The 16,436-nt window shown below is 36.8% G+C and overlaps 1 protein-coding gene across 4 annotated transcripts in view; it reads right to left on the minus strand.

The window, feature by feature from the left end:
- LOC131030360 (sister chromatid cohesion protein SCC2) overlaps nt 1-16,436 on the minus strand; it is a 210,478-nt gene that overhangs the window by 55,741 nt on the left and 138,301 nt on the right. The window lies entirely within an intron of this gene.

The raw sequence follows: 16,436 nt of genomic DNA on the forward strand, positions 1-16,436 counted from the left end.
CTCCTCCTGACATAATAGTGGAAGAGTCTCCTCAGAATACTGTTCCTATTTCAACAGTTGAGCCGCCTCCTGATCATCAACAAGAGAGTTCGCTGGAAATTCCTGAGAATACTCCTGCATGTATCCATTTGTCAGAGATTGATACCTCTACTTTTGGCTTTGAAGAATTTATGAGGCAATCTTCATGCCCATTGGTTATTGAGCAAACCATGGTCGCCATCCAAATAGATACTCCTCCTAGGGTGACCACGACTGTTCAAACAGGAACTGCTTCTCCTTCGCCTTCAGCAACTACTAGAGGAGAACTAGTTGTTTTACCTCCATGGCTTAGTTCTTTTACCCCAAAGAGGAAGAAGCAGGAAATCTCTCCTGATGTCTTTGACTATCAGCAACTCAAACAATCTAGGCCCAAGGTTGCTAAAAAGGCCAAGACAATCTCAAGAGTAACTATTGATAGCAATAAAATGAAAGTGGTAGATATTGTTGAGCCCCTTGCGGATAAGCCATGTGAGGAAATGCAAGCTGCTAATTACAGGGTTACAAGGATTGAATTGGGTAAACAAATGCATGAAGTGGTCAAACATGATGCCCAACAATCTGTAGCCTCACTAGTGCAATGGTATGATGAACTTCTAGCAAAGAAAGACAAGCTAGAAGAGAACCGACAACTTGTTGCAGCTGTTCATAAAATTACAAAACCTGCTGGTGAAGGGAGTAATCCTACAAGTTCTTCTGGTTCCCAAGAATCAATTCGGGGAGTTGAAAGAGCTGCTCAAAAAGTACAAGCGTTGGATTCTTGGGTGGATCAACTTCATGATCTATGTGCACAAGTGCTGAAAGACATTTTCCAAATGATGTCTAAGTTGGAGACCATTGAAGAAAAATTGAATCATACCTCTAACACTTTCAAACAAAATTTTGAAAGGGTTGAAGGTAGTTTGACAATTTGGCGCACCATGCCACAACAATAGTTGAGTGTTCTTTAGGAGCATGCCATTATTCCTTCCAGGGTCGTGTACTTGAAATTTGAAGAACTTCTGGAGAATAAAGTCCTTGTTCTCAAATCCCTCATTGAGGAGATTGATGATGCAATGAGATTGCGGGATGAAGTATTCCAAGGCATTGTTTCCCATTGTAAGAAGGCCTCTTCCAACATAATGAGTCAGAATGGAGAGCTAATACTAGAAGAAGAAGTGCTCGCAGATCTACAGATGAGGATTCATAATGAATGGAGGAGCGAACAATTTTCAGCTGCTTCAATTCAGTTTCTGATAAAACATCAAATCTTTTTGCACGAAATCCAATCCATCTTGGAGAAGAACGACTCTATGCTTCTTCGATGCCATGATACCATTGTGAGGACCATGGTTGTGGCCAAGAACACCCACGAACCGAATCCCGCTGAGCTACGAATGATCATCCAAAAGTTCGAAGGATTCATGTCTTCACATGCTGCAGCTTAAGCATTTTTCAACACTTAGTTGTATTTTTCCAGATTTGTAATCTCTTAGTTGTAGTTTTTCTTTTGACAAGTTGCATGTAAAAGCCTTTTGTAAATTGCAAGTTAAGTCTTTACTTGCACTTTTGTAATTACATGTAAGGCAACTACAAGTTGTGTTCAGTTAGGACTGCAGTTGAAATAAGTCTTAGTTAGTTATTGAATAAGTCTTGGTCGCTGAGAAAATCTCTCAAGTTAGTTAGGATCCTCCCACCTTTTTCTCAAGACTCCTCTTCTATAAATACTTGAGGGGTCTATTGTAAATCTTTATCTTTTGGAAAAACAAGCAAAACCTCTACCAAATTTATAGCAAAGAAGTCTTTGAGCTTTCATGTGTGAATTCAAGAATTGAAAGAAATAGAAGGAAATTGCTCAAGCTTCAAGTCTTTGTGCTACATTCTTGAGTTTGTGTTCTATATTATCTTTCTTGCAAGTGTTCCTTCAAAGAACTTAATCGAATTTGATTTGCAGTCTTTGTGCTGCAAATATTTGAGGTTGATATAAATTAGAATAAATATTCTTTTGAGAGGAGTTGTAAGTCTTTGTGCTTGCACTTATTTTTAAGAGAGTTTAGAAGCAGATTTTGTGAGAAATAGCTGTGAGTCTTTGACCTTATACTACTTCACATTGTTTTATGTAGAAAAGAATAAGATATTCCAGTCTTTGAGCTGTTATAATTTGTTCTTGATAGCATTAGTATAGAAAATGGTAGATAGGACTTCATATAATCAAGACTTTGAGCTTGATATTGCTGTCCCGCCCCGAAGGAAGTGACAGAAGTCTTTGAGCTTTCAGGAAACTTCATTTCCTTTCTCTCATTTCATTTCAAAAGTTGTTACTGTTGTTTTATGTTAAATTGCTATCACTTTTCTGTGAAGAGAAAATGATATTGGCTTTCTTGAAAGAAAAAGACTGCTATCCCATCCCATTTTATTTTTAAAGATGTAGTTAGATAGGGGGAGCCTTCCCTTAATTAGGAGAGTTTTACTCACACACTCTGGGTGAAATCACAATTTTGTATATTTCCCCAAGTGTACAAAATTTTCAACCAACACACTAACTTCACTATCAATTTCCTCTATAAGTTCTACTATAATGGTGATCATAAGTCTGCCACACAACTGATCACAATACTCCTCTTTAAAATCTGCTACAAACTCATATTCTTCTCCTCAATTCTGAATATATATACACACACTTGATTGTCTTCACACACAACACACCTTCTCGTCAACTTCTTGGTGTATATCAGATATGTCTTCTTATCTTGCACGCCTTTTTCACACACTCCTCCATTTCAATCTCAATTTATATCTACATAATCTCTAAGAGTCATATCCTTCATTTAAGAGGCATGTCCTTCTATTTTTTAATTGTTGCTTTTAGTTATGATAATAATTACATTCCTTCATTTACAAATCGTATCTCTTCTCTTTTTAATGTTTTTCCTTATATATTCTTCATTGCTCCATGCTTATATTTCTTTCACCAAATCTGCTCTATAAATTCTTCTAATCATTAAAAATGATTAAACTTTATTCACTGTTTACTTCTGTTCAAATTCAGATAATCTTCATTTTACTCCATATTTCTCCAATCTTAGCTTCACCATTTTATATCTCATCTCATCATGAGAAGCAACTGTTCGCCATACCATTTTTACGTTAGATTAAGATAAAAACTCTTCCTTAATTTCCATTGTAGCTTTTTAGACTTTAATTAATCGCTGCCTTTATAGACTTTTAATTGCTGTACATTTCCTTGAATAAGACGAAGTAAATTTGCCTTTTTCTTTAAATAAGACAGATAGTTTTGTCTTTTATGGATCATAATCACTTTTTCCCTTTTTTAATATTTATTAAGGCAGATCACATCCCTTCATTATTAATTCGTTGCCTATAAAGAATTGTGAAGAATATTCCAATGGAAACCACAACTCTTAGGAAATAATGAAGGGATGTGATCTGGCTTAATGAAGGCACCTTTGTAGTCTTGATTTGATTGATCTCTTCAACATTCTCTAGTTCGCTCAAAGTAGTGGTGATGGGAGTATTGATATAGCTAAGTCCCTCTATCTTTGCTTGCTTGCCTTGAAATGATTGTATGTCTTCTCCTTATAACTCCTTTGATCCGTTCATGCCTTCAGGGTGCTGTGAGAGAATCGAGATTCTTCTTAGGTATTTTCTGCTTGTAAATGAAGCGTTCCCTTTACATGCTGGTGTAGATATCTTCCTTGCAACTTGATCTTGATGTTGACATTTTCTCTTTAGGACACTTATTTTGATCTTCCTCCAACGTGATTCTCTCCATTTCTTTCTTCATTTTCTGCAAAATAGACAAATTAGCATCAACACATATGATTTATAACTTTTTCATACTTCTATTTTGACCTGATCTCTCATTCTGTTTCATGTTATTTTTCACTAAATCTGATCTAAGGACTGACAATAATCAGTGAATTCATTGTTCTGCTCTTGATTCTGCTAATCAGGGATGTTTTAATTTGAAGTGATGTTGAAATGAGGATTTCACACTTACCTTTATAGGCGCCTAAGGTGAATGGATGTGTCTTTTACCCTAAGGCCGACTTTGTCATGAATTAAATTAAATCAAGAACTTACCTTGGCCGACTTACCTCTAGATGGACTTAGAATTTGTTTTAGGCGCTAAGGTCATGTATTAGTTAATTTTGGAAACATCATATGAACTTCGCTCCATTGTGTCAACTCATGAAGTGCACTTCACTCTATGTCCTTGCTAGGGACAGGACCTAAAACATAGATTTCGCTCTTTGAGCTTTGAGAGGACAAGACTTAAATGAGATTTTTCACTCTCTTTCCTTGCTAGGGACAGGACCTATATTGAAATTTGTTGGCTCACCTTTATAAAGCATGTTCTCATTCAACTTACTGCATGTTATTTGGGCGGAAAAGGCCAATATAAGTGTTTCGCTTTACGTCCTTAACAAGGACAGGCCCTAAAGATGAATTTCACTCTATGTCCAAGGTAAGGACAAGACCTATAACAAACTTCGCTCACCAACCTTCCTAAGGACAAGACTTAAATCGCTCAATCTCCTTTGTGAGGACAGCCTTCAAGACATAATTCGCTCTAGGACCAGTTCAAGGACAAGTTTTAAAGTGCAGTTCACTCTTTAGACCAAGGTAAGGCAGGCTTCAAAACATAATTCGCTCCATGACCTTTGGAAGGTACAAGGGTCTCATGTCCTTAAGAAAGACTCTTGACTTAGTCCTTTTACCTGTCTTGACGAACCTTCTGGCTACTTAAGAAACTTTAGCCCTTCAATGCAAAGACTAATAGCAAATACTCTAAGACAACCTAGAAAGCAAAAAGTGATGAATACTAAGAGGGGGGGGTGAATTAGTATGCCAAAAATCCTTTGCACTAAAACACTTTGCAAGACTAACAGTAAACCGGTAAAACAGTTTAGCAGACAAACCGGTTAGAACACATGCAAACCAAATAGCAAATAATGCATTTATCCACAGAAGCACAAACACCATAACACAAGGGATTTTGACGTGGAAACCCAAATGGGAAAAACCACGGTGAGATGGAACTCACAAGTAACTATCTGCAGAATAGGAACCAGACCGGTTAAGGTTAAACCGGTTAAGGTCTTACAATGTTCTTTACCAGAACAGATCCTGTTAGGAATCTCAATCTCTGTTAGGAGATAAGTCCGATTAAAGACTACCTTGCTAGAGGATTTTAGATCCACAGATGTGAACCACCTTGTTACAGGATTTACAAAAGGCTTTTGGGCCTACTCGGTTAAGGGCTACGGACTTGTCAAAGATGTGAGTAATCAACAAGTGTTTGATCTAGCTAATAGCACAGACTGCTCGGTTAGATCCTTGATAGCTTGTTCCTAATGCTTTCCAGCATTACTTCAGTCTTCCACACATTCAGACTCTCTCTATCTCATCAACCACCTTAAACCCTAGCAACAACATTGACCACATAACAACAAGATAAAACCCTAGACATGATGTCCTTATAAAGGAATCTGATTTCATGTCGGTCCAATAGGATTACAATACAATTTCCTAGGTTCAATGCATCTAGACATATTCTGGTAACACGACACAAAATGCACCGCCAAAGTGTCGGCACCATCAAACAATCGGTGGATGGTAACTCATCACAAAATGCCGGTTGGTAAGTCATCACAAAGTTTTACCGGTTCATACAAAATACCGGTTGCCGGTTTAACAAAGTGAAGACTAGAAAAATGTGTTATGCCGCTTTGATCCCTCGTACCGCTTGAGATCCACGTACCGCTTGGGGTCGACATGCCGCTTCAAACCGGGAAACACATTCTGCAAAACACCAATAGTCTAAAGACTATAATACAACATACCGGTTGGAACAAATACCGATTATGCTCTAAACTCATACATATAAAGGAGATCTCAATGCAAGTGTGTGTCCATCAATGACAATCACAACATAAACATCAAAAATGCAAAAAGGACTAACCCTAGAAAGCGGAAAAGTGGGGGTTCCCATTTGCAATGGGGCGATGTGTGAATACCTCTCAACATCTAGCGCCACCTCGAATAAATGGTCTTGAACATTTCAGATATAAAGACTCAATTCATACTTAGAACCTCTGGAAAAATCAACCCAACTTATCAGGAAATTAGGAAACATAGTCAACAAGGAAGGTGAATCTCAAACCGGATCAAGACACTTGGTCTTTGATTACCCATGTGTGTGCAAGTGTATTCATTCCCCTCAACAAGAACATTATGAATTCCAAGTTCCATCGTGATTGGCTACGTAGTTTGTCTAAACTTCATAAGCATCCTGGATAGACCCTCGCTGCCAGTCGGACATCTATAGCCCCGACGAGGTTATCGTTGTAATCTCACGATTATTGCTCCATTGCCAGCCGGGCGTCCATAGCCCCGATGGAGTTACTCGCATGTTCCCATAGCCAATTTTGATATTGCTTTTTCATTCATTTTTCTTTTTTCTTTTTCTTTTTTCATCTCATTTTTCTCTTTTGGTATTGCTTTCTTTTCTTTTCATCTGTCAATTCCTTTGGCTTGTAAGCAATGAAGCTTACTTGGGTTTGACAATTACAGTGGCGTTGAAGCTAGACTTTGGTTTTTTCACTAATCACGGCTTCACCTGAAAACCATAATGACTCGGAGATTATTAGTGTGTAAAGATATAGTAACCAAAAGATGTCGGTATCAAGACATAGAAAATGATTCTCTTCTAGGTCACCTACAAGTCCTAACCAAATGATGAAGCCGAAGAGGAATAACCTTGGATTCAAAGCACTTCATGGATAAATACCTAAGAAATGAACCGAACATAAAATCCAAAATGTTGCCCTTGGGTGAGAAACAACACAAACGCCTTTCTCACAAATGAAGGTTCCCACTTAAGACACCTAAACTAAGCAAACGACCAACTTGAAAGCCAAAACAAACCCAAAGCAAGCTAAGCTAAAGCACACAAAAGCAAACCACGCTAAGGCAAACCAAAAGCAAACGAACTAAAGAAAGCAAACACTTAAACTACTTGAGCCACCCAAGAATCATGAGTCAAACGACTCAAGGCAAATCAAGAATAAGGCTCAAAAAGACCTCTAAGCTAAAACACACAAAAATAAAACCTACTCTAAAAGCTATATACAAGACTCCTAGTCTTGAGACGACTCAAATAAGCTAAATATGTACATGACTTTACATGATTTCTCAAGTTGTGCAACATGAGCATGGCAAAGGTGATGGTTCGCAGTCGAGCAAATTCATCTTTAAATACAGAAAAACAGGCTCTCACCATGCATCTCTCATATTCAGGCAAGGTTTTACACAAGATAAGCAATTGAGGCAATTCATTGGGGCCGTGATCTATCCAAATGCAAGTTGTTCTCCCAAAACCTCCATAATCGAAATCATAATAACTTTCAAAGCTAGGATTAAAGAAAGAGGCAACCTGGCATATTTCAAGCTTGGATGGAAATTCTTGCTCGAATGGAGGTGTCTGTCCACCATTCAGTGCATTGTCGGAAGAGAGATCATCAGCTGCTTCAGGAGGTCACCATTGGTGATGTACCATTCCACGGGGATTCACAACATGTTGATCTTTACTTGGAAGCTCCTCTTGAAACAATCTTAGCGCCCCTTCGAATAGCTCAACCTTCTTTGCTTTCACCATAACATCTTGCTCATCTCTATGCATAAACCACACATCTTCATGAAATTTTGTACGCATATCTTCAAAAATTAGGGACTCCTTGATAGATTGAGCTTCAAAATTTTCCTCTAGTTGATCAAATATAAACTCTGGTGGTATCTTATTCTCAAGCATTGTCTCAGGAGGCCAGAGTTGATCATAAATCACATCACTCTCAATAACTTGTTTGTCTTGAAATTTTTTTGATAGTGATTCCATTTGTACTTCTTCCATGATATCGTTTAGCGCCCCCTCAAATAGTTTTGATGGTAATGACACCTCTAAGCGCCCCCTCGAATTGTTCTTCATACTCGGGTTCACTTGTTATAACTTGCAATTCTTTATTCAACATCTCCACTTGATTGTTTTCCTCTCCAAGGTTACTTGAAATCTCTTGCAATTCATTCTCAAGGATCTCCTCTTGTAGGATGAACCAAAACTCTTCGAAGAATTCCTCTTCTAGAAAGGGATGTGAATCATTGTCTTCCTTGACTTGTATTTCAACATATTTCTCTTCAGGTGCAAGATGTGGAGAGCTATCATTCACTGCTTCACCTTGATCATTAGATGAACTTGTATCATCAACTTGTAATTGCCTTCCTTCACTTTCAGATGGTGTAGCAATGTCTTGTAGATATGTTGTTCTGAATTCAGATGCAAGGTACGCACTCCAAGATCTGTTTGCGATACATTCTTCTTCGGATAAGGCTGGCATTCCAAACTGATATCTGACTTGGTTGATAGCCATTTCGCACAATGAGCAAGTAAACTCGGAGTGAGGTGCATTATGAATCCTACACCACAAAGGTAGCAATATGTTTTCCAAACACATTTCACCATTCAAGATGACTTGGCTTTCAATCATCAATAAAAAACTTGAAAGATGATCCTTTTTCTTTGGGACACTAAAATTGCTTTCTTCTGCGTCCGGCCTAGAAACATCCCAAAAGAACATCTTTCCTTGCACTGCCGATTCCATCCTTGATAAGTATTTCAAGCAATGCATCTCATCATGTTCATTCGTCTCGTGGATTCTACACTGTCCTGGTCTTGCAAACTTCAACAAGCGGCGTAGATAAAGCTGTGCATTCAATCTCCACCAAAGTTGAGGGATATCAACTTGTTGCTCATCGTAAGACTGTTGTTGCTCCATCGAGAAATCTTTCTTTATTTAATTTATTTTTTTTGGATTTTTTGAATAAGAGAGATCTTGATTATCTCAAATTCAACTGGAAAGCTCAACTAGTTGCAGCTGCGCGAACTGCTTCTTTTCTTCGCAAGTCTACCAAAGGGTGACTTCCAGCATCAACTGCTTTACTCATGTATCCACAATCATGCCTTCCTTGAACTTCAATTGTGTTGAGTGTGAAAATGACTCTCCACTGATCTTCCTTGGATTCACCTATTCAAGAGTTTGCATTTGCTGTCTTGCCCTCCTAATTATGTTGAGTTCGGGAGGAGGGTAAAAAGCTCTAGATAACTCCTCTAAATATGACTTGATAAGTTCCACTGATCGCGGCTTGACAATGATCAGCCCTCCTAGCACCAATTTTGTTAATGTGTCTTTTACGCACATGCGAACACAGAATAAAATGTTATAAGTATCTTATCCTCTCTTGAACAAAATCTCTTGGATGCTGAAGATTTGCTTAAGGATCATTCGAGAAGACTCCAAGGTTCATGAATGTAGGGTCTCTACATGTGGATAAGCTTAGTTGCTTTGATGTGATTATGCTGGAATCACAAAGGGACTTACATTCGAATGCTTGAATGCTTGATTTGCTGGAACTTGATCATCTGATATTTCAATTGGGCAATGCTCTTTGTCCTAGACTAACTTGAATTGAAAAAATGGCAAAAGACGAAGGGTTGAGAGAATCTATTCTAATCCTAAGAATGTAGGAAGATGAGTGAATGATTAGATGGAATCCTACTGAGCGAGGTCTCACCATCAAAATGAACAATTTGACACAAGCTTAGTACAATAAAGGAGGTTTCCATCCCCAAAGTCTACAAAAACCCTAAGGTTCACAAGCTCCTCAAGGGATGCAAGATAGAAAGAGTAATATCCAACATAACAACTTAACTTCCAAGTTTCACTTTTTATATCTCTCCAAAGCTACGCCCTAATTAGGGCTGAAACCCTAACACCTCAATAAGATTTTATGAATATATTAATTAATGATTACTTTTTCTACATAACAATTCTTCCACTTAAGAGTTCTCACTTTATGTTATATGCTTTTCCACTTAAACCAACCTTTTATCTCTCACTTCCCCTTTCACTCTATCACTAGAAATAGGTGCTTAGGAAAGGTGAAAACTTTATAATATAAATGTGTTTTAAGTGACCCAAAGGAGAAATAATGAAGTTCTATGCATCAACTTTAATATCTCTTTTAATTTGCTCTTTTCTCTCTCCTCATGGATACTTGGCAAGGATGCACCTCACTCTCTCTCTAGGATTTGTCACTTTCTAATGATGTTTAACGTAGTTTCAAGTTGGCATCCTAAAGGTGACACCATCAAGAACTAGCTCAATCCCAAAATACTCTGAAATGGTATCTGAATTCCAAGGAAAACATGTAATGTCCCCTTCTCAATGATGTGCTTTCAATGGTCCATTGGCCTATTCTGGAGACCCATAGGCTATGTGGAAAGGAGAATTAGGGTTTCCAACTTTGGTAGAGTTCTGCATAAGCTTTTTAGAGTTTATCAGGAGGGAAATCTTCAGTTCTATCTATGGTTTCCTTCTGAGTTTTTTATGAACTCTTGGGTGGCATAACGTGCATTGGATTCTTTGGTGAAGTGAGAACTTACTATTTTTAGTAAGTTATGGTTTGGCTGATTGGATGATGTTGTCTTACTGAGCTTTCCAAGCTCTTTCTTTGGGTGCGAAGATCATGCTTTCCGAAGGAGTATTTCATGACTTACTATTTTTAGTAAGTGGCAATATGGAGCATTTCTATTTTTGGCAGTTTGGACAGGGTCCTGATCCTGCAGCAGTTCAGTGGTCTTCATTGCTCAGCTTCATCCTGGTTTTTGTTGATAATCAGTATTGGAGTCATAAGTGATTTAATTAAATATTATTTCCTTGTCCTAAGGTTTAATATTTAAATATTTGTATTTACTGATTAAGTGTATTGAGGACGACTTAAGGAAAAATAATTATCTGATAACAATATTGTTATTTTCCTAAGTCATTGGCGTTAATTTGGTGGCGATTAGGGACAATAAAACATCTCATGTTATATTATGTTTATGTTGCAAAATTGTCACCTAAGGTAAAGTTCGAACTTTGCCTAGGAAGAAGGGAAGTGGGCGCCATGTCTTAAGTGAAGACATGAAATGAAATGAAAAGAGTTTGAGTTGAGTTTGGCACCATTTGCATTTGAATTTGGTGGAGCATGAAGTTATAAATAAGAGTCTTGGGCTCTTATTTTGGGGTATCTTGAAAATTGTATTGTTATGCTATCAGTTTGGCAATAGAAATCTCAGCTTCGAAGTGAGCCTTCCTAGCTAAGTGCAGTTTCGTACTTGCAAGACAATACCTAGCTATTTTCCGTGTTCTCTCAGTGTTCTTGGTGAGTTTGTTGAAACTTGGGATTGTTGGATTTGCTGTGGTTCAAATTTCAGTGTGTTTCTGGGCTGCTGGGAAAGTCATGGCTGAAGCATACTTTCATTCATAAGTCTCTGATTGATCGCTTGCTGCTTCTGGGTATTGGCTCTTTGATTTTCTATGTCCCAGGCGAAGGAATTTGTAAGTTTTCAGCACTAATCTCTAAGTATTCAATTTAATAATGCAAAACAAAATTCCCAGCTATGGCGTTTTTCTTTGTGTGGGCATTTGGAAGTAAGTTGAGTTAAGTGGGTTGTTTGGTGGTCATTTTATTGGTTGTTCTTGGTTAGTATTGATATATTTGCAGTTTGGGTTTGGTTTGGAGTGATTTGGGTGAGTTGTGAGAGTGTTTTATGCAATTTAGTGTGTCTTGGTGTTGATGGTTATGCGTTTCCAGCTTGCTGTCAAAAATTACAGATTTCCAGAAGTTAGTGTTTGGGTGTGCATTTAGGAGTGTGAGCAGATTATAGTTGATTGGGGAGTGATTTGGAGAGATTTGGGTGAGTTTTGGGAGAGATTTGAGTGTGTAATAGCTTCTTGAAGTTGTTGGACTATGTGTCATTGCTCTTAGAATTTCATAATTTCATGTTGAAGGGCTTTTGGAGAGTTAACACTTGCTTGGGAATTTTTTTCAGCTTGGACAGCATTACTTCTCTATTCAATCTCTCTAATTCCTATATTGTAAGGTTAAGTAGTAGTACTACTAACCATTTCTGTTGTGTTGCTTGCCCACTGCATAAGTGGAAGAGGCTGGCTTAGCCGCCTTCTTGCTTTGTTATTCAGTTTATGTACTCAGTCCTCCCACTGAATAAGTAGTCGAGTGATAAGTTTTATGCAATTGTCCTCCCACTGAAATATGCGGTAGAGTGATAGCTTAATGTAATGTCCTCCCGCTGAAATACGCGGTAGAGTGAATGAATTTCAGTTTCTTGTTATTTCCATTGGCTGGTTTACCGCCAAGAGTTCAGTTTCTATCCTGTTGGATAAGTAGAAGGGCTGGCTTGCCACCCGTGCATTGCAATTCCAGTTTGATTTATGGTGCTAACGATCCCCGACCATATGCTATCACCCTCCCAGATTGGGCTCTCGGTGAACAAAAGGTGGAAGGGTTCCCTTTCAGCAGTTTGGATTATTTCTCTAACCTTAACGGGTTATGGTGTTTGCTTGTAACTCTTATTGCTAAAAAACAAAAAAAAATAAGAGGAATATTACAAAACACCATCATAAATGTCCTCTAGCCATCTCATTAGTCTAAGAGGACTCGTTGATAGAATAACTTTTGATCACTGATTCTAACTAGAAAGAGAGGACATTACATATGCTATAAGGGCTGACTAGAAATCAAATTTCTAATTGATCCATAAATACGCATGTGAACCTTGTGGAGGAACCAATGGAAGTACCATGGACTGCATGGATTACAAGACCTACTTGAAATAACTATAACAAAGAGACCCTCGAACTCTAATGTAAGGTCCAAAGGCATGCCACCTTACATCCAATAGTGCTCTCAAGGCAAGTGACAATGGAGCTACTCATAAAAAGGTAAGTAAATTCATTCATATGCCATCTTGGTTGACTTCCAATTTGATATTCGCATGGTGAGTGTGACTGTCCAAACCGTGGTCACATTAGAAATTCATCTGTCATAATATTGTCATTATGGTTGGCAAGAAGTTGACCAATGACTACCTTCCATCCAAAGTCAGTGACATGCGTGGAGGGGCATCAACAGTTTTCCTTTCTCATATGGCTTTGATTTTGGTGCTAGTGCTGCTGACTTACAATTCACCATTGGCATAACATTTTCCATATTTAATGTACTGTTTTATTGGAAGTAATATCAAATTAAAGAAGATTCTGCTTAACCATGTTATGGAAGAAGAATGTATTTGTAACTTGATATATTTGCATCCTCGTGATCAGCCATTTGTGGTAAAAGTCAAGAAGGTTATTCACTAAATGTTTCTTGGTTTAAACTAACATATGATACTGCCCGTGCCTATAAACATAAGTACCAAAAATCTTGTCATCATGGGAAGCATTCTAATAATGTTGAAAAGAAAAACATTAAAGGGAACATAGATCCTTTTACTTAAAGTGTATTATGCATTCAGCTATAGGACCCAGGTAATATTTTGAGACAAGTGAAAGGTGAAATTGGCGATGAATTCAAGATCATTATCGTTGAGGAATATAAGATATATGGTATGACACTAACCTAGTTTATGGAAGTTTGATGCTTGCAATTCATGGGACAAATCTCATAGAATCCTCAATCCAAGAAAATAAACTTCAAATTTGAACCAATTTGTTCAAATATGGCTTAGAAAATTATTTTAAATGGAGGATGGGAAAAATACAAAAAAGGTGAACATAAATATTTTAAATGTCAGACTTGTGTCCCTATTGAAATAATATTGTAATATTGATATTATGGTCATCTTAATCATTTAGTTAGTATTTAGAAACTTCCATCTATTTCTTTCATCTTGTAATTTTCTATTTAAGGAGTATTCCTCTCCTTAATTAATTAGAACAACATTGAATTATCATTTCATGGTATCAGAGCTTAGGTTCTTTTTTGGCAAATATTTTTAGTAAAAAAATTCGTGAGTTTTATGATTTTTTTACACAAAAAATCATGGAAGGGTTTTGTTTGATTTTTTTTCCACAAAAATAAGAGAGTTTTATTTCTGTTTACTAGTTGTGATGGCTGCAAGTAAAGTTTTTGAAGAAACAGGGGGGTTTTGTACGATTCTTTCCTCAAAAATCGTGGATGGGTTTTCTAGTTTTTCTCCACGAAAGTTAGAGGGTTTTGCACGATTTTCTCTTCAATAATCGAAGTTCCTCTATTTGTTTTTTGCACAGTTTTTTCGACAGAAATTGTGGATTTTTTCTCTACTAAAAGGGTTTCTGATTTATTCCACAAAAAATCATGAAGGTTGTTTTCTGGGTTTTCTGATTTTTTCCAAAAAAAAAATCATTATGGGTTTTTTGCGCGAGTTTTGAGAAGCTGATCTTGGTGTCTCTAGATAAAGGAAGGGATGGCTTTGTTACCCAACATCATGTTGGATGGATTGTGGTAGAAGAATTGTGGTAGTTAGTAAAATGACCATTAAGGGAGGGTATTAAAATAATATTGTAATATTGATATAATGGTCATCTTAGTCATTTAATTAGTATTTAAAAACTTTCATTTATGTCTTTCATCTTTAGTTAGTTTCAGTAAGTTTCCTTTGTCTTACGTGTTTCTATTCTCGATCGTTTCCATTATGGAAAGATCGTCTTGTAATTTTCTATATAAGGAGTATTCCTCTCCTTAATTAATTAGAACAACATCGAATTATCACTTCAGTCCCATTATTTAGACTTATCAAATGGAGTGCTTATGGACCTTCTATATAAGAAAATACCAACAATGCTTAATGTAGGCTACAGAACATCATGTCAATATTTAAGTAGGCTTCATCAAAGTAGACTATAGAACATCAACTTAATATTTAAGTAGACTTCATCAAAGTAGACTACCAAATATCATCTCAATATTTAAGTAGACTACATCAAAAAAGACTTCAAACTCAATATTTAAGTGGACATGCAAAGTGCACCCAAATTTTCCATAAACCTCTAGAATGAGAATAAAAGTTTTCATTTGCGAGTAACAACAACATTATTTAGAAGGAAAAAGAAACACAAATATCAAATTTATCTGTGAAACACATTAAGTGATACGTTAGGTGGCGATGATGATCTTTAAAGCAAACTAAGGAGATCGCATAAAATTTATGACATCTAGACCTATTGGCAAGATTACAATAAAGTTGAGAAGCGTGTCATTACTAATGGAAGTTAAGACCACAATGTTAATAATAAGGACCCAACATGTTAAGAAACCTAGATATCACAATCACAGTATTGCTACATTAACTTGTTATAAAGATGGTTGAATATTTGATTGTGATTATCACTTTCCTTACAATGCACATGTCAATAAAGAACTTGTGGTCCTCACATCAAGGTATACAAACTGATCATATCAATAAGTTGTTTAGATAAATGCTCCTAAAACAGATAAATACACCAGCAAAGTAGTTGGATTATTCAACTACTGGGCCTGAAATGGCTCTGCATAAAGAAATTTACAGTAAGACTAAAAACTTTGTTATGACGCATATTATACCTCATCACATAAAGCGATACTTTCTATATTCCAACCCTGAGTCTGGCCAATTTTTGTTGGGGAATAGATTTCGACCATTATGGGTATATCTAATTTTTTACCAATAGTTTATTTTGCCCTTTCGGATTCTCATCAAGCACTGACTATTCATCTCATGACCTTTGAGGGTTATATATAGCACTTTTTGTTAAATATGGTCTGTATTTTGTCAATGGATGTATTCTTACTGTAACGAACACATATGCCAATATATACTGCAATGTTTAATTCATTTTATAGCCAAGATTAGGTAAAGGTAGTTTTCTAGGACACTGCCAAGCGAGATGCCAATTCGGTGCACAAGACCTTGTGCATTCACCCAGGGGTTGTTTTTATCCATTTATTTTAACATTGTTTTCAGGTGAGCAACCTTACTCCCCTACTGATCAAACATGTGACTTCTATCATGGAATACACATGTCTTCACCAGCAAGCCAATTAGGCTGTATAAATATTTTCCAAAATATTTGTAATGTTGGAAAGTTGGAAAATGGCAATTAAGCCTAAGTCACATAAGAGTTCAAAATATTGTTTCCAAGAAACTTTACCATTGGTGGTAATAAGATGCACAAATGTGTGAGTTACATTCAAAATATAGGGAAGAATGAATTTGCATTTCTCATTGTGTTATTTTCACAAGATTCTGTCTTAAGAATCTTGAATATTGAGAAGTTTGCTACAATCGAGCTTCACCACTGTGATCATAAAAATCTCAGTCTTCTACCATTTATCTACGACATCAGTCTCAATAAAACCATAGTGCTGTTCATTCTACCATTATTTCAATATTTAAAATCACAGCATTGTCTGGAATGTTCTAATCCCTGGAAAAAGATTCAATAAATTTTCTATCTTGTTCAGCAAGTTCACTTCTTAATGTT

Source organism: Cryptomeria japonica, chromosome 2, assembly GCF_030272615.1.
Source record: "Cryptomeria japonica chromosome 2, Sugi_1.0, whole genome shotgun sequence".
NCBI lineage: Eukaryota > Viridiplantae > Streptophyta > Pinopsida > Cupressales > Cupressaceae > Cryptomeria > Cryptomeria japonica.